General features: G+C 37.5%; 1 protein-coding gene across 2 annotated transcripts in view; it reads left to right on the forward strand.

Moving 5' to 3' along the window:
* The window catches only part of HS6ST3 (heparan sulfate 6-O-sulfotransferase 3), a 272,840-nt gene that overhangs the window by 1,452 nt on the left and 246,506 nt on the right, over positions 1-24,882 (forward strand). The window lies entirely within an intron of this gene.

Here is a 24,882-nt window from a genome sequence, read left to right on the forward strand (position 1 = left end):
GTACTTTAATAATTGTAACTTCAACTCTGTAAAATATTTAGGAAAATGTAGGAAGAATACCTTTTTAAAAAGTTATCTAGTTTGGCAGGTACCTTACGTTCTTTCATTTTAGTATTCATCTTGATTTTATGATTCCACGAACTTTAAATTTTCAGTAGAATCACTTCCGCATTGTGGTTTGTATCTTGTCACTTAAGAACATGTATAGTCCATGACATTTGTAGGCACATTTTCACGGGCTTTATTCATCAAGACAATAGAGTTGATGATTATTGTCGTTGTTGAACAATTTGAAGGTTATCTGATGTGAACCTCAAAGGCCCTCCCATACGGCAGAGCTAGTTGCATTTGGAAGGACTCCAGTCAGGATTATTTGAATTTATTGTGGATGGTTGTGGACTTGGACTGTACTTGCAGAATACTGTTCAGGTAATTAATAAAATTCTATGAAAAAAAAAGTTTAGCTGAAGTGTATGTATTTGCTGGTGGAAAAGAAATGCTGTGAATGTCTTCAAGGACAAAATTACTTGGTAGTAGCTGTAGAGCTTTAAGGAATATTCAAGAAACTTGCTATGTAAAAGGGAGGGGGGAGGAGGAAGAGTAATTCTTGTAAAAATGTCACAAAATACACAGTCTGCCAGTGAAGTCCACCTTTTCTCTCCCATGAAGAAAATAGTAGGTAAACAACTGAGTGCTTAATTCAATTGCAAAGATTACGAATGGGCAATAAAATGGGAGTAGTGGCTTCAGTACTATTACGGGAAGCTGTTCTTGTATTAAGTAAATTCAAAACTTCAAGTCGAACTACACAGCAAGTCATAATGGTTATTCAGTGTGTAGTTAGTAGTTACTTTGACTGAAAAAAGATATGTAGTGGTAGTTTGCTATTGTAGGTGAATACTGTTTTCCGAAGGTTTTGTTTACTGATTTTGCTTAATTAGTGGATTTTTTTGGCTAGTGTAAGATTGCACTTCTTGATTTGTCTTTACGTAAATGAGGAAAGCGCTGTGAATAATAATTTATTGCATTGTTTTAATACTTGTTCATTCTTGTATTATAACCTGTGCTAGGAGACACCTTTACATTTTTCCTTTTGTTTTGTCATTATAACCATGTAGCTTGACTCCTGCATCTCAAGGAGCTCTGAAAAAATAACCCTGAAGCATGGATTATCTCTGCTGTGAATGTCTTTGCTCCTGGTGAAATTGGAATCAAGCTCAAACTACTTTTCTGTACTATTAGAGGCATGCATCTAAGTCTTTTTTAAATGTCTGAATGGAGAATTGAGGACACTGTATTACTAAAATAGGCAAGAAACTAGCATACGAGTCTAACATAAAGCATGTTGAATATTTTTAAGTCTTCCTTTAAAGCTTCTGAATACATTTGAAGCACTAGACTTCCTTGAATAGCTCAACTTTTCTCTTCTGCCTTCCAGTTCTGGTGTCAGAAAATTAGGCTAAATTCGTTAAATATCTGGCAGTGGATTTTCTTTGTGGCTGGCAGTACAAACTCTTATGGATTTGGTTCCAAGGTGTTTGATCTCCTGTGCCAGATATTTGATGCAGTGAAGATGTTATGTGTATTCCAGATTTGTTTGTTTTTTCTCTGCTTAGCAGGTGTTAACATGATGTGTTCTTTCAGATCCCTGTAATATGTGGTCTGTCTTTTACTACAGGGAGGGAATAAAGGATTTATAGTGTATGATAGTGAAAATTTGTTTCTTAGAGGGCTAAAAATAGTAAAAGTTAGATTAATTTCTACCTTTTAATACAGATCTTCAGAAGATTTCATGAAGAAACTATAATTAGAATTCATGGGGGAAGGGGCTAGCTGACAAGGAGTGGATGATCATGGTAAAGATCCTGAAAGATCTGTGAAGCACAACCTCTCCTCAGTCATTGTCTTTTTCATGGACAGTATGTTTAAATCACCTTAGGGTTTTGAAGAGAATTTGTCTTAGTTTTTCCTCTTTCTAATGTTGGAGTTTTGAAGTCTCAGGACCCAAGACGGAACATGGGGCAAAAACTGATGCTGTGCCCCAGAATGGGAATTAATGGTATGGTGTGCCTTGTCCCAGCTTCAATATGAAAAATTGCTTGTAATTAACGTTTTGGATGCTACCATCAAGTTGTAGAACTACCTCTTTTGTTAGAAAGTGAAGTAATTCTTTTGAATGGCATTACTTTGAAAAACAACCAAACCAAGACAAAAACCCGTAGACTATACTTCTTCAAATGTTTGCATGTTTTCATTTTCAGGATGTGAGATTTTCTGCTAAAATACCTGTTAAGTGTCTACAGAGCCAGGCTATTAGTTTTTCATACTAATGTGTAGCTTTCACTTTTACAAATGTTGCTCTCTGGATAGTGCCTTTTAAATTTATCTTTTAACTTTTTTTTTTTTTTAATGAAACGCTCTTTTATGTGTTTGCATTGCCCTCTTTGGAAGCCATTGAAGTTGGTGATGCTTGTGTTCACTTCCACCCCCAGAACCTGGCTTTCCTTCAGAGTTGCCAAGATGCTGAGACTGTGGAATCTCAGCCAATACTGCTTGAGGAAAGAATAGGAAGAGAAATGTGAGATGTCTAACCTGGTATGCCAAGGAAGAGTTGATGTCAAGTCTGAGTGACATTAGGCTGCCTCTGCGGACAGTGGGGAGAAATAGAATAACACAGGCAGCCCTTTTAAGGATCTCAAACATGTCTGAGACCTGCTGAATTGTCTTCTCAAGGGCCAGTTATTCCATTCACTGATAACAAGGGAAAGACTAGAATTGTGAATTGAGACTTGTGTCTAAAACTAGAGAAGAAGAGTTCCACCTCTAATACTGCAGAGATATTGTCCAAACCGATAGTCTGCCTCTGTTAGGTTACCAGGTAGTCCTTAGGGTGTGAGGTAGGGCTTGCTTTGCCTCTGCTCTATGGAGGAGGGGTTGAGAGAACCTGAGAAGTCCTTATCAAGGCACATTTTATCCCTAGCTGATGATGCCTGCAATATAATTAATAATTATTCATTATTGTTTATTTGAAGTTTGATTAAACTAGGAACGCAATCTTTTAAACTACACACTTGAAAGAACACTTTATTGAAAGTTTTGTCTAATTTTCCAATATGAAACACTGAAATCACTTGAGTTGTGAAAACCCCATAAACTTTATTGTCAATGCACTTTAGTCTTCAAAACTATTGATTTTCATTAATTCACTTCCATTATACTCTCTATTTCCTTGTCCTGTTTAACTTACCATATTCTACATTTTTCTATGGAAGTGTAAATCAGCTGTAAACCCATGAGTCCTGGAATGGGGAGAGTTGAATAGAAAGTATTAGTAGGATTCCTTTTCCTTCTTTTGTATTCCTTTATTTGACTACTGTGTGTTTTTTAAGCTCTAGCTATAATAGAGCATAAGACTCTGGTCTTTGCAGCTGTGGTAACTGATCATCACAAAAATGTAAGAGTGTTAATTGAAAAGTAAGACTATGTTGAAGATAGTGGAGCGAAGAGAATGAAAAGTCACAAATGTTTAAACTGAAAAAAAAGCATCAATTCTCTAGTGTACCTTAGTATCTTCTACTGAAATGAGTCCTGGAGCCAGTAAATTTATATAGTTTTTTTAATAAATGTAAGGAACCACGAAGACTAAACAATTTCCTGTTGTCCTGCTACTGACTGGGTTTTTTTACTTCCTTACCTGTCTCCAGTGTAATCTGCTCAAGGGTTTCATTGTCCTTAAAATTGAAAAGTGGTGTTGTCTTCCCCAAGTGCTTAGTGTGAATCTTGTTAACTTCAATTTTAAGCCCATTGCGTCTCCTGTCTTTTGAGAACCTGAGAACAAATTGATCCCGTTTTCTCTGCAGTAGCCTTCTGGGTACTTTGGTTCTTAGGAAGCCCTCTTTCAAGCTTCCCTGCTTAAATAGTAACCAAATCCAATTCACTCTGTCTTTTTTGGAGGAACACAAAGAATGGCCTGCTCTTTTGGTTTTTGTCAGAGAAGTGGTGTTTCAGTGGGAGTACAGTATTTTGTCTCTTAAGTGCAGTACAAAATGGACCAGAAAAGATTACTTGGCTTATTCTGAAAGTTGTGCTTGTACACTTCATTTATATTTACCATTTTGCAGTTGCCTGACATTGACTGTCAGCTTGGGATTTAGACATTATTCATTTTATTAAAGACTATTACATATATTTTCCATTGTCTTTTTGTAGGAGTTTTGTGCTCATCCCCACTGGATTTCATTCCCCTTCTGTCAATTTCTTTCATTTGTAAAATTGATTTAAGTTTTTTGTCCTTTCTAGCTTTTCATCATTGGCACATTTAGTAAAAATGGTTTTGTTTTCAGCATCCATGTTACTGATGCAAACATCAAATAGAATGAAGCCCCTTTGTAATATTTTGTTTGATAACTCTCAGAATTGCTTTCCAGGGAGAGAGTTTTGCCCTTGTCACATAATTTTTTTTTTCTAGACTGTGGGGTTTTTTGGTATATGGGAGTAATTGGAGATGTTACCTAAAGTCGTCCTTTTTGGTTTTTTTTTTTGGAAAAACATTTCCTTGCTAATGTTCCTACTTGAAATCCGTTACTGTATTTTAGAGGGAAATTAGGCAGTTTTGATCCAAATTGATCGAGATAGTAATACTGTCTGCTATTTTTTCTATTCATTTACAGACAACTTGTCTAGAACTTGTGGCAACAACTAGCAACTATCCTTAACTACTTTTGCTCTGTATGTGTCACCTGTGAGGTTTTCCCTGTCAGAATAGCAGACATATGATTGATGTACCAGAACTTTTCTGCATCAAGGTTGTCACAACCCTGAAAAATCTTTCACCCAAAGATAAGTCTTGTCTTCAGACTTTTGAAGGTACTGCTATAAATCTCAGCAGATTGCCTACAAAAAATGACTAGAACTCATGTTTACTGTTAATTGCCAGGAATGATAAAAGAGTGGTCAGCACTATTTCAAATGGGAATGGATAGTTCTTGTTCATCCATCATTGTAATTTATGGATTACTGGAACAGAGTAAGTTTTGAGCCAGGAAGGTGCATGCTATGAAAATGATCACCTGAACTGCAGTTCTGGTTGTCTGGAAGACAATTTAGTCATTTATTCAAGCAAATTTGGTTTTTTCTGGATTTCTTTCTGGAAAATAGGCTGTCCAATAAGGTTTTCTGTACAATGCAGGAGCTGTCCTCTTTTTTGTGCAGGAGCCAGGCAGAGACGTCCTGTGGGAGAGGAAAAGAGTGGAAGTGTCAGGAGTATCCCCTGGGGCAGTGCAGTGTTATAAGACATAGCAGCTGTTTTAACTTTCTCGTATCATGATGCTTTCTTGATTTCTATTAACCAGCTGCCTAATTTAGAATAGTTTCCAATTCTCTTGAGTAGGGTATTGCTTAAATTCTTACAGAGCATTAGGATATGTGTGGGTTTGAGGCAGAATGGGAAAGGTTACTTTGTGTTTGGGAAAAGTTGCTATGTAACACCATTAGACTGAGAGAGATCAGATCTGTAGACTCAGCCAGTGGCAAAAATAGGGATAGAATTGTAAGTTTGCTTGTGGAGTTTTCTTTTTTTTTTTTTTGAGGACTCTTAGTGGAGAACAAAATCTCTGCCAGCTCAGCTCTAGTGATCAGAGAGAAGCTGAATGGAAAGTGTAAAGATCTGATTGAACGGAATGATTTCTACCTTCAGGTGTGCTGACAGTTTTCAATGTCTTAATTTCTAAGTAAGCAAGAGTAAAGCATCTTCTCCCAGAGTTTGGTGAAGCCATGGCAGTGAATTGAGCTTATATATAATGTAAAGACTCTGCTGCTGTTTATGCAGAATGAGACGCAATGAGAGCAAGAGAAAGCCTGTATTCGTTAATATTTTTAGTATTGCATTCAACCTGCTGCCTGTTCTCCTAGAAGTATTTATAACCCAAATTTCTATGCTACATTGGGTGTCGTAATGTTCCCGGTTGCCTCAGAAGGTAACTTTAAGTTCCTTAAAAGCTCAATTATTGCTGAGCAAGGTTTTAAACACTGTGTAGGAGGTTAATGGCATGAATTAAGAGTCTTCTTTGGACAGCCGCTAGGTTACAATTACTCAGCCCTGAAACAGCTACTATTTTAGGGGGAAAAACTTAACAGAAGTATTTTGGGATTTTGTTTGAGATGGCATGAATCTTCTTTCAGAGAAATTGCTGGAGTAGCAAAATCAATAACTCTTGAAGTACTTATGGTATGTTACATGGTCAGTGCTTGAGATCTCAATATGAATTGACTGAAAAGGTATAAAATGGGTTCTTGTAAGGATAGGGCCTATTAGGATTTTGATTCTGCTATGAAGCTTACTCTCAGGTGGTCTTATGTGTACCTCTTAAAAATATGGAGTGTGGCCCACAGCTTAAATAAAGTCATCTTAAAAAAAAAAAAAGTGTTTAAACTTAATGTCTTTACCCCCATTTTTTCTTTAATAATTGGTAATTTGTTGGAAAATGCTTAATATAAATGTGGTTTTGGGACACATTAGAAGTATTTCATTAATACAGTTATATGCCAGTTGTGAAAGTGACAGGGTCATGCAGGATGGACTGTGTTTCTGAGTGTTTGCAAACTGATAGAAATGACAAACATACTAGCACAGTAGTGGATGAACTTTGAATGCCATATGAAGAATAATGTTGGAATGGGTAAAGCAATGAGCAGATGCTCAGTTTCCAAAGGATGGAACAAACCATGATATTCGTAATTGACTTGAGAGTATATTTCCCCTTCTGTCAAGTAACTTGATGGTGATGAGAAGTCTCACCACATGGTGCACTTTGATCCTGGAAGGAAATGGTCCCTTCAGGATGTATGTGGAGGAGCTGACACCTCTGAGACCACTTACTTTCTGCAAATAAATTAACTTGAAAGTGAGGTCAGTGGAATAAAGCCCTTCACAAAACACTAATAAAAAGTACCAACTTTTTTTTATTTTTCATCTAAATTCTAATTATATCAATGTAAAGAACTTGCTGACTTACAGATTTCCATTTGATTTGTGAGCTGGCTTTTGTTTAAGTAGCAAATACATTTGTATCTCAGTGTTTGTGTATTTGCATACTTTAAAGTGTCTATTTGCAATTTTTGACTTTAATTCCATGTGTCTTTGCACACAGACTCTGTCTGAGAATGTGGGGATAGAAGGAATAGCAACTGATGGTATTTGCTTGAGGAGCTCCTCTGAGGAAGAGGAGAAAGAGGAGAAACAGTGTAAATGTAAGCTGTGTGCTTCAAGTGAGAGTGAAGTCTGGAAGAGAGCAGGAGAGAGCAGGGAGCAGAAATAACTCTGCAGTTTTGCGAGGTTGAGGAAGGATCAAAAATACGCAATTTGAAAGCTGGGGGGTTTTTTGCAGTACAAATGGTTTAGGGTTTAAAGCTCTCCATATGTTTCTTTTATACTTGCTGGAAGAGAAGGATACAGAGGTAATGAAAAACTTCAAGTACTAGTAGTTTGAACTCCTGTTTTACATAGGTGTTTTATTTTTCTGGTATAGGTTCTCTCAAGTTAGAGAGGTGTTGTAATAAGAGAGCCAAATAGTAAATTAAACATCTTCAGCTCCGGCAGTGTAAATCCCTAATAGCAGAGCTGTCAGGTGTTGTTTTCATCCTTTAACTAGACCTTAATTTTTGGTGATAGGAGTAGGGCCATTATTTTCCAAGAAGTTCCCAGAGTGAGTGATGAATAACTTCTATAACTGCAAAACCTTTGTTTTTATGCCAGAAACACCTGTAAGGCTAAAGCTATGTCATTTCTGTTGCTGACTTAACAAGGTCCAGATGAGAAGAGTAACTTAATGAAATACTTCATGTTGTTTTCTACTACAAGTCATTTGGATTTATTATAGAATTATTATAGAATTATTATTATAAACAATAATTTTAATTATAATTATAGAATTAGGTAGGAAGAGACCTCTGGCAATCATGTAGCTCAAACCCCTGCTTAAGATCAGTCTAACTAGAGGAGGTTGTTCTAGGAAATGTTTCTATGCCTGGAAATTTTGAGTAACTCCAGGGATGGTGGTGCCACAGGGTCTCTGAGCAGCTTGTTGCAGTGTCTGGCCACCCTCATGGGAAAGAGAGCTCTTCTCCTCAGCTAGCAGGAATATCCTGTTTTCCAAACTGTATTTGTTTCTTCCTGTCTTACTGCTGTATGCATCTAAAAAGAATCAGGTTACGACTTTTCTATTTACGCACACATGAAAATTGAACAGAGTAATGAGGTTAGCCTGATTGCTGCCTAGTCCCCAGACTGAGCAAGCCTCACTTGGCCACTCTTTATGTGTGTCCTGGTTTAGGGTAAATTTGGGAGAAAAGTCCCAAATAGTCTCTTTGGGAAGCAAACTTTAACAGCCCCTCCTCCAACTGGTCCAGGAAAGAACTTCTTTGGAGAAAAGTGGAAAAATATTATTTATTTAACAAACAGAGTGCCCGCAAGCATAAAGAATGAATAATATGAAACAATAAAACCTTTCGTTGTTCAGAAGTGAGATGGCAAATTCAGAAAGTCCTTGCTGTGGATTATAGCTTGTGTTGCTTTGTCTCTTATTAGTTCCTCTGGCACTGACAAATGCCTAGGTCTAGGCCCTGGTGGGCCACAGGTGTGAGCTCCCGATGCTCTTTTGGGTTTTTCAGTCTAGAGCAGGTTTAAACAGTCCTAAGAAAAAGAAAAAAAAAACCAACAAAACCCCCAAACCAGTCTAGGAAACTTCTCTGCTTCAGCTAGCTAAGGCTAGCTAAAAGCAAAGGAGGTCTTCGTCCCACTGTTTGTCCCTGCCTCAGCCAACACAGTCTAGGAGTGGAATGTGGAGGAGTGAGCAGTTTCTCCAAAACTGTGTGCTTCTTCTCCTTGGTTCGCCCTCAGAACCAGTCTTTAAGGCACGGAACTCAATATACAGCACAAACAGAACAGATGACTGGGGATACAAGCATCACAAAATCACCCTAGGACAATGTGTCATGTGTCCCAGCCCCTTGGTCATCTTGGTGGCTCTCTGCTGACAGTTCCCACTGTACCAATATCTGCCTTTTATTGGTGAGCTCAAAATCAGACACATCAATCCAGGTGCTGTCTTACCAATGCTGAAAGGTGGAGTGAGGAGAAATCACTTTCCTCAACCTGCTTAGTCGCTCCTGCCTACAGAGCTTGATTCTTGGTTAGCCTGCTTCACTTCCCAAGGGTGCATTTTGGTGGCTGTTGAATAACAGCATCCACCAGGAGTCCCGGATCTATTTCTACAGAGCTGTGTCCACTGCATGCTCAGCCTGTCTTGTGTGTTACTTCACCTACGGAGCAAGCTTTTTATTTTGCTTAGAATCATGGAATCATACAATGGTTTGGCTTGGAAGGGGTATCAAAGATCACCTGGCTTCAATCCACCTGCCGTGGGCAGGGACACCTTCTGTTAGAGCAGGTTGTTCAAAGACTCATCCAGCCTGGCCATGAACACTTTCAGACATAGGATGCCCACAGCTTCTCAGTCCCAGCACCCTCACAGTGAAACACTTACCATGGTTGATCTTCATGAGTTATTACAGCTTATTACAGCAGTAACTTTTTTAATAGGCTGTGATGTTTCTATGATATCCAGTGTAAAGTAGGAATTGAGCATGTGTTACAAAAAATATGTTCCTTTGTATGTTTCATGTAAGAATGGGATGGTATGTTTCTCTAGTGCCTGGGAGGGTACATATTTTCTTATTAAATTGATTTTAGTAGGTAAATTAGAACTTGAGTAGCAGTTCAGTAAATAAGAAGCAGCCGTATGTTTGTCTTTTTAATTTTTTTTTTTTATTTCGGGGTATGTTGAGTCAACCATTTCTATTCAAAGTATTTTTATCCATAAAGCTAACATTTTTATTGTTTCCATATTCATATTGCAGATGGCGTTCTTCAGAGCTCTAACTTCCATCTACAGTGTTAATGCTATTAAACTGTTCACAGCTAAATGATAGTGTAAAACTTTCTCATGTATTAACATGAGATAACTTCCCAGAGTTTGTAATGAAAGAATGGAACTGTTTTGCCTTTTTTCCCCTGAGTTATTGGATTGAACTTTCAGTATTTATAAGATTTTATTGTGCAAGTTTCAAAGCTTCTGTAGGCAAATACAGAATCCAAAAAAATAAGTAGCAAATACACGGGCAAAGAACTTTACATTTATTTAAAGTGGATTATAAAAGTTTTGAAGTACCAAGCAGAAAAATTTCAGAAGATGTGATCTCAAATAATTAGTTCATGTGTGCATCTTTATTTTTTACTGTTTAACACTTTGCTTCTATGAAGTAAAGATTTAAAGTCCCTGTTTTCAAGACAGACTTGTGTCACAAGCTTCAGCTCAACTGTGTTAAAGTGGTCATGCCTTTTTGTCAGGCTTTTAGAGCCTGAAAACACTCATTGCAATTATTTCTTCCAAACAGAGAATTTAGCTGCCTAAATGAAAGGAGTAACTGAAATTACTTTTCCTAAACAGCTCAGGCCCTCTCTAACATGCTTCTTTCTTCAGCAAAGCCTTTGTTTTGCTCTCCAGGACCATGCAAATGTGTGTTGAGTTTTGCAGCACTGCCTCTAACTCGTGCAGATTATTTTTTTATCAGGCTATACCTCTTTTCATTTTGATTAAATTGCCAGACACCTGAGAATGGGATAAAGAATCCCACTGTGATATGGGTCAGTACCAGCCATCTAAATGGCTGCTGGGCCTTGCAGTAGAGTAATAGGAAAACTGATGGACTGCATCTGACTTACAGGTTGACTGGGAAGCTTAAGTGTGGCCACACAAAACTGTGGGTTTGATTAGGAGAGCAGTGGGGATGCTAGAACTTCATCATTCTTGTTTCATCCTCTGCTACTTGTATTCCAGAACATTGTCAGGTAGTTTCAATGAAAATATTAAGCATAAACTCAAGCAAAATACAAAAAATAATGAATTGGGAAGTCATTATGGCAAGAAGGTAATTGGAGTTGTATTGATATTTTAAGCCAAATTGCAAGTTGTGTATCCTTTCAGGAGGTAAATTTATACTATATGCTTAAAGGATTTTCACTTTGTACTCTACATATGGATAGCAGAAGAGCTTAAAAGGACATGGAGAATATTAAAGATTTCTTTTTCACAATCACTTTTTTATTTTTATCTTTTTTTCTGTCAAGATACCTACTACTTGTATCATTCAGGTGACGTTCTGCACTTCTGATTTACCTTCTTGGCAACCTGAATGTTGCCCACTCTCCCATATTGCTGTCCTTTCTATCTTGCCAGCTCTTTTGCCTTTGTTTTTTATGTTTTTCTTGTGTGACTCACATCCCCTTTGCATTGTACCTGCTTGCTTTGCATACAGAATGAGCTGGTTGGAGTAGGGCTCCTCTCTGCTCAGCATGTTTGGCAAGCTGCAGGCTGGAATGGGCTCTTGAGCTTGTCTGCCCTGTCGAAGTTCAAAAGGGCTTTTAGCTGTTTGGCTTTGCAAGAACTACCAGAACTGTCCAGTTTAATCTGTCCTAAATTCTTTCTTTTATTGTTCTGTCTGTTCCTAGCGGTACACAGAAACAGATAAGGAAGAATAATGGTCTTTTCCCCCTACCTGAAAAGCCAGGGGATTGAAAAGATGCATTTTTGTGTAACTCAGTCTTTCTGTCCTTTCCCTTAAGCTGCTGCGCAAAGGGCTTTTATAATTGCTTCCTTTTGATTTGGTTTCAGTTTGTCCTAGGATAAAGCATTAAACATTTGCATGTTGTCTCAATAGCACATGCCTCAGTCTTTTACTTTTGCAATGACTTGGAGAAGAAGGTATTTAAGGTGACTCTTGACAGTGTTGGCAGAAAAATGTTGTGTTTTGCCATTAACTGTCCGATGGCTGTACAGAAACCCAGCTCTGCAGTGCAAGACACCTGTTTCATCCTGAGGCTGGAGCAGGGGAGTCCTTCCCAGCAGGCGTAGGAAGGCAGATGGGCCCTGGCTTTGTCCCCCTGCCACAGAGGCAAAGGAGGGAGGTGTTAATGCTTCTGTAACCTGGGGAGAAAAGGTGGTGGTTTGATGGGACTGCAAATGTATGAAGTAAAGGAGGAGAACTAAACAAGTAGAAGGGGAGATACCACTGCCTTCAACAGAGGAAAAAGGGATTTCATGAGAGAAGCAACATGCACAGAAATCCAAATAGAACATGTTTGCAACAAGACACAGGAATGCACACAGTTCTATTGAGCCAATTTTCAACAGGTGTATTGGTTCTGCAGTGGCTTGTTCAGTCTCAGTAGTCAAATTTTAGTTTCAAATTTTTGAGAACTAATTTTAAGCAGTTAGCATATGCTTTCTCATCATCTTTTAGTAGAGATTTGTTTACCTTCTTCTTGAATTCACTTCTAGTATCTGAATTCTTATTTCTTTTCTCTGTAATCACGGGTTAGAAATTAAGAGAAACAGCAACTCATGAAAAATCATAAACATGTTATTCCAAGTCCTGGAGTCCCATGAGCAATGTGGTGTGTAAATGCACACAAGCTGTCTTTATTATGTGGTTGTTCTCTTCCCCTTCTTTGTCTTTGGAGCCCTTTCATTCTCTTCTAACCTCCTAGCTGTATTGCTCCCTGGACAGCCTGGTGCCTGCGTGGCAGCAGCAGTGGCTGAGGCAATGACTGATGCGGAGACTAAATTGCTAGACACAGTCAGTGGGTGTTTCATGGAGCAGTTAGTCTGGAAACCAGAAGAGGGAGAAGCAGTTTTGTATGTGCTTCTGACCATTCTGTGCAGAATTTGGTTCAAAGTGTTACTGTCATTCTGTAAGATGTATTTGCGTTTCTCGCAGGATCATCTACCTCCACCTCTGAAAATCCCCTGCTTTGGGGGTTATGTTTTTTAAAGAAAATTACCTAAAATTAAAAACCATATTAAACACAATTTATCAAATTAAAATCCTTATAAGTAGCATGGAAACTACTTGAAGATACCATGTGGGAGTGCTGGAGGAGATGCATGCACCTGTCAAAGATAATAAATCCAAAAATAAACAGGCATAGCATAGTTAAACATCAGGGTAAAAAGTGGTTACACAAAGCAGTTTCCACCATTTTTTAAAAGTTAAGTTTTGTCTGCAAGAGCAAAATACAAAACTGCATTAATTTCTGGCAGTATAAGGTAAGAATGCATACAGTCAGCTAAGAAAAGTGTTTGAGGAACAATTTGCAGGAGGTATAAAATTAATCTTTTTGGAACACACCATGAACAAGAAGCTCAATGGAGAATGCACAGGACTAATAGATGATCTCTCCTTCTATGCTCTAGAAATAAAACTCTATCAAAAAAGAAGCTGTTGTCTTACCTCTTGTATCCAAGTTCATTTTTGAGCTTGAAGAAGTTCTGAACTGGAACCTTTCATTATGGAGGATGTATCAAAGGATCTCTCTTCAAATTGAAGTGTTGGTAGAAGCAATTATGGAACAAGCTTAAAGAGAAGAAGGAGGGATGGAAAAAAAAGACATAAACCAGATGGTATTTAAAAGTGCCAGTTTCTAGAACTAGATGGTATTGAAAAGAGTTCAGGAATTAAGCAAGCAAACTAGTAAATACAGCTGTGACCCTCTGCTTAAAACTTGGCATTTGAACAATTTGAAAGTAATTTTTAAAGACTCCTACTATTTAACAATAAGTTTAGCATCTACAGTGGGAAAACTAGGAGAAATTATTACAGGAAGTAGAATTAGCAAATAGTTGCCTAGTACAGCACAGTGGGAGGCTCACGTGGCTTCTGTAATTGAAAATCATGCCTGAATAATGTTGTAGTATCTAGAAAGGGGTCCAAAACATGTCTGCAAGAGAAGTTGAGTGATTTTGGTATGCTTCAGATAAAAATGGTAACCATATTTATCTTTGTATGTGTTTTTCTTGTTCTCCTACCTTTTTCTAGTCACAATCCTAAGGAAAGATTCCAAATGAAGAACTAAAGATTTATTCTTTGATCTTATGATACACTCTTTTTTTTGCAACACTTAAGATTAGACTTCTAGATCTGAAATGCCATTGTGAGAAGAAGAATCTCTTAAATGAGAAGTTCAGAATCAGTATTTTGTTACTGAAAAGCTATTAAAGCAAGCTTAGCCTTTTTTTCCCCATTTTATTCAGAACTGATTAATGGCCTACGCACTTCTCCAACAATAAAATGCTCTCTATCATTGTTCATGCTTTAAGACACTGTGTTGTAAAGATGTAACTGAAAGTTGTGCAGAAATTCATGCTGTAAACTAACTAGTGTTATCTCTGCTTGTGCAGCAATGCTAGTAAGCCAAGGGTCTCACTTGGCCTTTTCAGTGTGGAGCTTAGGCTGGTTGTATAAAAAAAGGTTTCATATCTGAGCTGAGTGTTGTTTGTCCTGCTGCTCTCACTTGAACTCTTTTTTTCTTTTTTTGTTGTTTGGTTTGGGTGCCTTTTTTTTTTTCTCTCTTTTTTTTTTTTTTCTGTTTGGTTGGTTGGTTTGGTATTTTTGTTTTGTTTGTTTTTCGCTATTGCTGGCAATGAGGCTTTAAGTATTTGTACTGTACACTGAAACCAGGATGCTAGACTTGGTAGTCCAAAATCTAATTGAACCCTGGGTTACAAATGGTTGATTTGTTTATTGGCTTATTTGTTTATTATGACTTAGTTTATTATGACAAATTCAGTACAAGAAGTTGATCATCAGACACACATAGGTTAGGAAAAGTTGGGAGAAAAAGTTAAGGAGAATGGCATGGTTAGAATTATGGAAAACCTCAAGAAAGGAATTCTGAGTTTGACATGGGAATTAAAAGATTTGGAAGGCATAGAGAAGGCATCCTTTTTTTTTTAAGCTTATGTGAGGGAGAACTGGTGGGGGGTGGGAAAAAGGACATGAGATGCACTGTGTTGTAACCTTAGGTGGATTGCGGTGGTGGAATCGGAGCAAATGTAAATGTGGGTATTCTGAGAGGCTGGGGCCTTTCAGAACTGTATGTGAGTGGAGAGAAGAAACAGAAGGATATCTGTGGTTTGGCAATGAGGTGTAATGGAGACTGTTGGAACTGCTTTTCCCAGCTTTCGAAACTTACAATAGGTGAGCCTAGTATTTTTTCCTGGTTTTGGAAATAACTCAAATTCTTGAACTCCTAGCAGTTGCCTATCCAAAGCTTGTACATTAAGGGACTCCTTGTAGTACAGTGCTCATTTTGAGAATCATTGATAGGGAAACAGTTTATAAATAACAGAAGTGAAATCCTTGTAACTTTCCTGAACAAAATGCAAACTTTTGAGGTAAGGAGACAAGAAATTTCTGCCTGCCCCAATTTTTTCATGCCTCTGCAGGTACTTGGTTTGTCACATCAGCTTCAAGTTTCTTGGTTGTAATTGCCCATACAGCACTCAGGCTCAGACTCATGCAGACATTTACTCTGCAATAGATGGATTATAAATCCATTGAATCAAAATAATCATCATGGAGAACAGTAAACTTTGTGTGAAGTTTCTGTGAGCTGCATGTATATGCACCTTTTAATCTTTTCCATAATGAAAAGGCATCTTTGGCTTGATGAGGTGTCGGTATGAAAAGTACTTGCACATAAAAAGATGTGCTTAGATACATCTGCTATGGTAGATCTCTTTCAGCTGAAGTTCTGAATCTGCAAATTCTGACAGCTTTTTATTTAGTGTACAGCTGTTAGCACAGGTACATATGGTAGTGATGCCTAGAAATACTACCTGTGAGTTCCTAAATATGTATAAAGCTAAGAAATCCTTTACCTTCATTTGGCATTTTTAAGATAAACCGCACTGGCTCTTGAAAATGTAATTTTAAATCTTCAGCTACAAGGCTTTTTAAAAAAATGATGGATTTTTTTTTTTTCTTCAGAAATTCAACTTAGGACCCTGAATCAGACAGTGCATTTAGTTGGAATTGCTTCCTATATGCATCCACATCCCATTTTTATATCAAGCATAGGGACTGAACTTTTCAATCCCTCAATATAAAGACTTTATTTAAACAAATACAGCAAACCTGACCAAATAAAACCAGGAAAACCTCAGGTGAAGGAGAGTCAGTTACGAGGCTGGAAAACAAATTACTGCTTGCTTCATGCCATTCGAGTGTGCTGGCTTTTCCTTAGTCCTTCTTTCAAACCCTGTTCATTCCCTCGCAGTGGTTGCCCAGCTTGAGACAATCTGCATTTTCCATATTGAGATTTTTCCTCAGAGTCCCTGAGAAAATAACCTTACTCAGTCACCTTTTGATGCTTTACTGTGGTTCTGCTTTCTGAAGCTGTCAAGAACACTGTCAATCTTAGCTGCCCTGTAGCTTTCCTACTTGCCATCTGTCCCTATCTGTCACATGTGTGCTTCTTTACTATATTTTTAATGGCTGAGTGCTCAGTGTTTAGGGAAGACATCTCCTTTCTTTACCATCTCATTCCTGAAAACTGCTGGTTTAGTCTTTGCCACATGGCATTTTATGAATTGCAGGGAGTTTTATGTGTACTGTAAACTGTAACCTCGTGAAATAGTGAAAACATCATATTCTGTTAAGGATGAACATGAATTTGTATCTTTTTAGCATAATATTAAGTGTGAGTTTGCCATGGTTCTGTTTTCCTGCGTGCTTGCCACAGTGGCTTGTACTCATCCGTTTTTATCAGTTACAGGCAGGAAAATAATGTTTGTTTACTCTCAGTATTCCCCCAATGAGAATGACTTCACATTCTTTACAGCTATTAAGTGACCCTTTTTTTTTCCTTTGTAACTTTGATCAGAGCAATCAAGGTGGTATTTTATTCCAATTATGTCAGCTCATTTTCCTTTGCACCCTTTGTGTTGTTCCTGTATATATGTGTGGATGTATTTTAGAGAGAAGGGGTAAGAAGTGTATTGTGGAGAAGAACTCGTTACAAAAAAATGTCCTTAATATTTTGGAAGTGCGTAAGAAGAAATTTTAAGCTAATGACACCTCATTTTTTTTTTCTGTTGAAAGTAGGTCAAGACTGATTTTGGCCCTATTTAAATAAGAGTAGATTATTATTTTCTTCTTTAACAGTGACTGGCTATTGAGTGTAGAGAAGGGAGTGGAGAGAAAGGCCCAAGGTACTCCTCTACTCCCACTCTCTAGATGAAGGATTTAATAGTATTGTGCAAATATTGTTTGGCACTATGTGCTTCTCAATCTGAAGTGCCTGTGGGGACAACAGCAAAGGAGGGGCAGGTGGAAAAGCAGCTCCAGAGTTGCAGTGGTAGTACAGGGCTTCCTTGTGCTTCCTAGGAACTCAGGTGGGGAATCCATTGCTTTATTTCCTTTTCTCCACTGCAGTGTAAGTACCACCGTCATTAATGACTGCTTTGGATGTAAATAACAATGGCATAATGATACTGTAAAACATTTTTATTTGACATGATTAGAAGCAAATTTTGTACCTGCAGCTGATGGTATGAATGTCTAATGTTTCTTCAACAACTGCTTTTCTCTTAAATTTCTTGAGGAATTGATAAAATGTGCAATTAACTGATAAGCTTAGTGGGTGTAAACTTAATTACATCATGCTCTACTTATGCAAAACCTATATGCAGATTTTATTGTGAGACTTGAGACTTCATTTGTTTAAGCTTGAGAATGATTCTGTTCTTGCAGATTAGCTATAGGTTATTTGGTGCTCATTTTTGAAGATGCACCTAGGCATGTCATCTTGGTGGAAAGAGGACTGCAATTACCAAGGTGTTTTAGCATAACTGTCTTAACACAGTTGCTTTCTGCTCAAAGAATAGTTTTCCAATCCTGACAAGCTGAGAAAAACAAAAATTCTGATTTATATGGATTTAAGAGCCCTTTATGTTTATAGACATGGGTAAATGAAACTCTAAGTTCATCTGTTCTAATTTAGGAAATGCTAAATGTGTCTTTTTGTTATTGCCTAGCCTGTAGGCAAACTGTTCCCCCAGCGCACACAGAGTTTTATTTACAATTGCAGAAGTGTCCCTGGTGCATGCTTTGGCAATTCAGTCACATATGTTGGGCAGTCCTATCAAATAATATATCCTGCATTTGCATCTTCTGGCTGTTGGATGAAAGGGAAGGGGAAAAATGATTTCCTTCAAAGAGAGTGGTTTTATTGGTTTGTTTGTTTTTATTTCAGATGCTTCTAACAGTAGCAGAGAATGTTAATAGCCATAGTTGGATAGGATTTAAAGTCACGATGGCAGCACCATCCTTGTTCCAGAAGATGGAATGAATGCTTAGCTATAGCTTCCCAAATTCCTGTGCTGCTATTGAGAAATAGTAATAAATAGGGAGGTCAGCTCACTGAGCAGTCTTAAATAGATTATTGCTTGTTTCCACTGAGCTCAGTATTTCAGACTGCTTGGCTCAAATGCTTCATCTGGAAGCAGTCCCTCTAACTAAACTTAGAGTTTGTGTTACGAAGATTCAGAGGCCAGCCTGAAATCACCACAAGTGACACTAGTGAAAGAAAACTTTTCTCAATTAAAGAAATGTGGAGATTTCCTTAATACAATGTAAGATATATTCACTTTCTAGTAGAAATCTTCATTGAGTGATCCAGAAATAATTTGCCAATTAATCAAAATGACTTGCTTACTTTTAAGACAAGATCCGTTTATCCCTCCCTTCTTACAAAGCTCAGCTAATTACTTCAGAGATATCACAGAACCACAGACTTCAGATTATTTGATAAATCTTTCAGAACTTTATCCTTTCAAGTAGGATCTAAAATGACCAGCTGATTTGATATTTACAGTTTTTGAGGCACTTTTGAAATTATGGATTTACACAAATCTGTCGTTTAAGATGTTTTGTTGAGTTACTAAGTGTCAAATTCCTTTCAGCATTTCACTAAAATGGCCTCAATGCCACTGTTTGAAATCTATTAAAATCCTTCCTTATCTGAAATTGTGAGTGCTTTAATCTACCCAGAATGACTTTTTTTTCAAGATTGGCACCTAAATCTTCTGCCCTCCCCAGATATAGTAATTTCACAAACATGGTGAACAGGAAGGCAGCTTAGTCCGTCTTTTATTTGCATTGGGAATCAGGGATAATGGTATTTTGTTTGAGTCCTACAGATTTCAGATTGTTTTTTTCAATATTTACTATAATACTCCTGGTTAATTTTTTTTTTTTTTTAAATATCATGTTTATAAAACATGGAATAGTATTCTGCTAGAATGACATAGCTGGAAGTCCACATGAAATGTTGTATCCTTCTGCAAAATTTTTTATATTTGAATCAGTAATTTTTCAGAGGAAGGTTTGCATCTCCTACTCAAAGGTCTAGTTGATTTATAATAGCAGTAATTATTTTCTTCTTGTAGATAATTGTATAAAATGTGTTTGATCTATTTTTTAAACTAACTGTCAGATCACTTTTTTCTTTTCTCTGTGACTGGACATTATTTATGGAATACAGCAGGAACTAAATCACTGTTGAGCTACTGGATAATGAGATTGCTTTTCTGAAATTTTAAGGATTATAAAAAGCAGAATATTGAACATTAGTTTGTTGTTTTCCTTTTTTTTTTTTTTTTTATGCAAGGTGAGCTAATGTTCATGGTAATCTATTTTTTTGACCACAAAGAATAGCATTATGATTTCAAGAGCTAATAATTTTCAGTACAAATGTTTATGGAAATGAACAGACATCTTCAGATTTGCATTAACGGTCAGGAAGATTATTTTGTTGAAGATTGGAAGTGAGAGTGAATAGTTATTGCCCTTAAAATCAGTGCTGATTTTCCCAGTTGCTGTAACGTTTAACCTTTTTAAAAATTACTTATTTGTTGTTGTGTTGCATTACTAAGAGCCAGTTTTACAATATCCATGTGCTTTGATGACTGTAAGCGGCAATTATGCTTTGAATGCGTAGGTTTAAAAAGTGTTATGTATTTTGTATGTGGAATGAATCAGGTATATTTGCTCACTGATAATGGTCTGTTATGTGTAACTTTTTATAAGTATAAAGGTAGTTGAGGGATTGAGAGGGAACAGCAGAATGTACTTCAGGGGAAAACAGAGTCAATCACTTAAGGGAAGAGAATAAACGAAATAATGGAAGCACTAAGCAAGGAAAAAAAGCCTGGCTTTGTGAAATCGAAACCAAATAGCTTGAAGAATAAGTGAGGGTAATACTGGAATTACTAAGTTGTTCAAACCAACGTTCTTTCAAAGTGACTACAAGTTGTGGGTGCCAAACTTCAAGGAGGGACTCCATTTTCAGAGCTGAAGGCAGGCATCAGCTGTATAAACATTGTGGAGAGGCTTTTTGATTACGTTATTCCCCTAGTTCACTAACTGAGAGTTCTAGTTCCCTTAGGGTACGGTAGGCACTTGGAACTGGCTGGAAGGCAAGATGAAGATACAGTTTTGTCTAAACCTGCTGTATTTCCAAGCAAAACCCCTGAGGAAGCAGAGGATGTTACCTGAGGGTTCCTGAAACAGAACTCATTGCTTGCATTTTAAGAACTGTATCTTATTTGACCCTGAATGTCTTCTAAGAACCACTGGATTGAGTAAAAATTACTTTGCATGCCCAGTTACACTTTTGAAGTGATCTTAAATATTAATAGCAGTATATACGTAAGCAACGAATTAAATGATTGTTATTCTCTTCCCTCCTAAAAAGTTCAACTTGGTGTGTTTTCGAGGACTGTATTAATTTCTGTTTGCGCAAGGTGTGTATTACTGATGCCTCATGATTTGAAGGTCGCATTACACATCCAAGATGTGTGATTTAACTACAGACATGGAATTGAGAATTCCATGTCTTTTGTGGCATCTGTAGTTAATTTCAGGGTTTTTTTACATGTTAGTAACTTAGATATCTTTGATGTATTTTGGAAAAGTTGAAATATGCCTAGAAGGAATGAAACAGTACTGCGTGTTTCAACATTTTGAAATCAGTGTCTCTGTTTATACCCTAAGTGCCTTACCAGTGGAGGCTGCGTCTGTCTCTGTGGAGAAACACAGGCACTTTGAGTTTAGTTTTATACACATCTGTAAGTACATAAATGTTCCTCAGGCAAAATTCTTGTTTTCCTTTAATGCTGAATCGTTAACAGTAGTGTGAATGCTTGCATACACAAATTAATTGAAGCCTAATGCATTCAAATAGGAACTCTTAATAAAACACTGTTTTTATAGGTAACATTTGAGGATTTTTTTAAATGAAAGAATAAAATGTTGATAAAAGTAAAGTGGAATAATACAATGATCAGTATTTTGATGTCTTCTACTTTCTTGAATAGTAATATCATGAATTATATGAGATGATTCAAGATGTTTCTAAATTCATTGTTAATCTGCTTTAATGATAGAAAGACAGCAGTGCTAATTATAAACATTTATAAATTGACATCATGCTTAAGAAATACCATAGTTTAGATGGTATGTTTTAAATTTACCCCTTTGTCCCATTGTGCATGGGCAGTATGGCAGTATGATACAATCTCTGGCTGCATAATCACTTGTACATTTCTCTCTGCCCCCTCAACACCCATCCCCCCCAGTCCTGCCTAATTTAGTGAAGAGAATAGATGATATTCACTTCCTAAGACATTAATCAATGTTTTATTCTAGCCTGGTTGTTCATTTTGAGCCCCAGGCTCTGTTTACTGGAGGCTATTAATTTCTGTGTGGATTTTTCTGTGGTTCTCATTGCCGCAAAGTTTGTGTATCTCATAAAAAAAATCAACACCCTTTTAAAGTCAGGAGATGATCTGGCAAGTGTAAGAATAGAGAATAACAGAACCATGAAATGTTTTGGGTTAGAATGGATTTTGGGAGATCACCTAGTCCAACCCCCTGCCATGGACAGGGTCATCTTGTAGATGCGGTTGCTCAAAGCCCCATCCAACTTGACTTTGAATGTTTCAAGGGATGGACCTTCCACCTCTCTGAGCAGCCTGTTCCCTTGTGACAGCTGTGGTGTCTCTGCACCCTCATTACTTCCAATCCTATCTAAATCTACCCTCTTTTAATTTAAGACTATTACCTCTTGTTCTGTTGCTACTGTGTCACTACTGCGGGTAAAAAGGCTCTCTCCACCTTTCTTATAAGCCCCTGTTAAAGCCTGCAGTAAGGTCTTCCTGGAGCCTTCTCCAGGCTGAACAACCCCAGTTGTCTCAGCCTTTCCTCACAGAAGAGGTGCTCCAGCCCTCTGATCACTTTTGTGGCCCTCCTCTGGAGTCGCTCCAGCAGGTCCATGTCCTTATGTTGAGAGCCCCAAAGCTGGAAGCAGTACCCAGGTGGGGTCTCACAAGGAAGAGGATCACTTCCCTCGGCCTGTTGGACAGGTTGCTTTTTATGAACTGCCTTTTCCGGGCTGCAAGTGCCCAGTGCTGGCTGTGGTCCAGTTTTTCATCTACCAATATCCCCAAGTCCTTCTCTGCAGGGCTGCTTACAATCCAATTGGAAGATTCAAAGGAAAAGATCCTGTGTTTTAGTATTTGACCCCTTACTTTGCAGCTTCTGGCTTAGGTTGGCATAGAAAAGCGTTTTATTAGCCACTTGGAGAACTGCCAAACAGATGACTGCAGCATGTGTCTTTTTAAGATGCTGTTTCTGATTGCCCCTGTAGTTGCAGATCCCCAGGAGAAGATGTAGTCTTTTACTCCAATTAAATCACAGACAGATGTAAAAGAGGAAAAGGTGGGTAAGGAAAAGAGCTTAGGAACAGGAAGGCAAGAGAAATAAGAATAAAAACCACCACATTCCACATTGAGGATCTCTGGCCTAATTCAACTTGATTTATCCCTGGGGTGCATCTTTCTTAATCAATGACTAGGGAAAGGATTCTCTGAAAATCATGGAAGATGTTCTGAAAGTATGGGTGCACTCAGATTTAGGTGTGTACAAGAAAACTTATTGGCAGAAATAAAATCTTAAAAACCTTAATAAAGTTTCTCATTAATTTTATATTTAAGCAAACTTCCTTTGTCCAGTTTTGGTTTCTAGTCAGAGCACTTCTTCCAGCTGCCAGCTGGTACAAAGCCGCGAGCTCAATATATGAATGTGCTTTGGCCTCTGTATGTCTGGGAGCTACAACTACAGTAGAAAAGATGTGAAGAGGAATTATGTGATGGAATTCCTCTCTCCTATCAGTAGGGTGAGAAACCTGTGATAGATGGCATTCTGTGACTTTGTGGTTGCGTTGGTCACAAGTCCAGCACTGTAAGCAGTGTACTGTGTGTTTCTCTGGTAGTGGGTGATGCTGTATCGACAGCTCTGCAGGGGGAGCTGATGTGACAGCTGCCAAAAAAAAAAAAAAAAAAAAGAAAAGCCCTGTCAAGCCAGAGTATACTCATGGGTACTTTGTTTCAATATATCTTTTCTATAATTGAAAATTAAAGCTGCTTCTAAATTCTAGATGCCTTAGGGGACTGTTCACATCTATCAGCTCTGATTTTTCAGACTTTATCATGTTTGCTTGAGTTCTCATAGGCAAATTCCTGACATCCAAGTGATCTTCTATGAAAGGTCCCATTTAACATCTTAAAGATTTCAAGCATTTCAATTGCAACCAGAGTTTTTAAAATTAGTCTTTCTCTTGGAATGACACTCAACTGATTTCACAGAAATTTTTCCCTTACCCTACTTTCTATATACCTAGGTCTGATTTTGTTGATCTACTGTTGTTCTTCTTCAGAATATCTCCTAAGCCTTATACAGGCAGTAAACAAGAAAAGTTTTAGCCTTATTGGCAAAAGCTTGAAAAAACTTATTTGCCAACAATAATGGTGTATGATAGGACTCATTTAGCCATACTCTGTGACCGATTTGTCCTCTTATAATAAAATACTGAAAGAAATCTAGTGGTTTGAAGAAACTTGTCTTTAAACTCTTTTGGCCCAACTTATTAGAACCTAGAGTTAAAAGAGGTTCCTATCAATGTTTCATTTTCAAACCAGAAGTGTGATCCACCTGTTCTAGACTTAACTTCTTGTATGCTCCTTGCCAGATTTTATTGTATACTATTAAAAATACTGCTACTTACTACTTAAAGGAATGAAAGTAATCAATATTGGAATAAATGAGTAATCCTTACAAATGGAGACTCTAGTAAATATCTGATCTGTATCTTGCATGAGAGACCTCTCTGTGTATATTTCATTCTTGGTGATGGATTTAAGTCTAGTTGGGATGTTCTTCTCAAGGTAATGTTGGATCAAAGTAGGTTTTCTTCCAAAAATGCTTGGAAGTTCTATGTTTGTGTCTGTCAGCAGCTGAAGCAAGTTGTATATACAAGTTTAATCAAAATGTCTTTTACCTTACCTCATGCACAACTAGGAAATATGCAAAAAAAGAGGTTGATAGCCTTAAGTGTTCTGTAAAGTAGAGAAATATTTCTTAGACATGTGAATCTGTTAAACACGTTTAACAATTTAGCCACTTTAGCAATTGTAAATTAACTTTTGTGGTGGTTCTTTGCTTCCAAATACTAGGTTGAACCATTTTCTCTGGGTCAGACAGAGCTGGATGTATTGAGTCTTTGTCCTGTTCAAAGGACAATTACTGTTTCAAAATTTTATTTAAGTTTTCAAAAAGTTGTTCTGTTACCTCCCTTTTTCTCCATGCTGTGGTACGTAGCAGTTAGTTCTCTCTCCCTCTCTTCACTTGTCATATTTTAGCCCCTTGTTGCCTGCTGTGGTGGAGAGGTACTGAGACTGTGCTGTTGGAAGGAGTGAAGAAAATTGTAAAAATCAGCACACTACCCACAGCCTTTCCCAAGCTGGTATGGTATGTCTCTTTTGAGGGCTTTGTCGTTCTTGAAAAATAATATGTTGTCATATATAATGAATAGAAAATCTTCATCTCCTGGCTCTTTTGCATTTTAGAGTTACGTTCTATTTCTTA

The sequence above is a fragment of the Chamaea fasciata genome, unplaced genomic scaffold (genome assembly GCF_029207755.1).
Source record: "Chamaea fasciata isolate MVZ Bird 193981 ecotype frontalis unplaced genomic scaffold, bChaFas1.0.hap1 SCAF_2, whole genome shotgun sequence".
In the NCBI taxonomy this organism is placed as follows: Eukaryota; Metazoa; Chordata; class Aves; order Passeriformes; family Sylviidae; genus Chamaea; species Chamaea fasciata.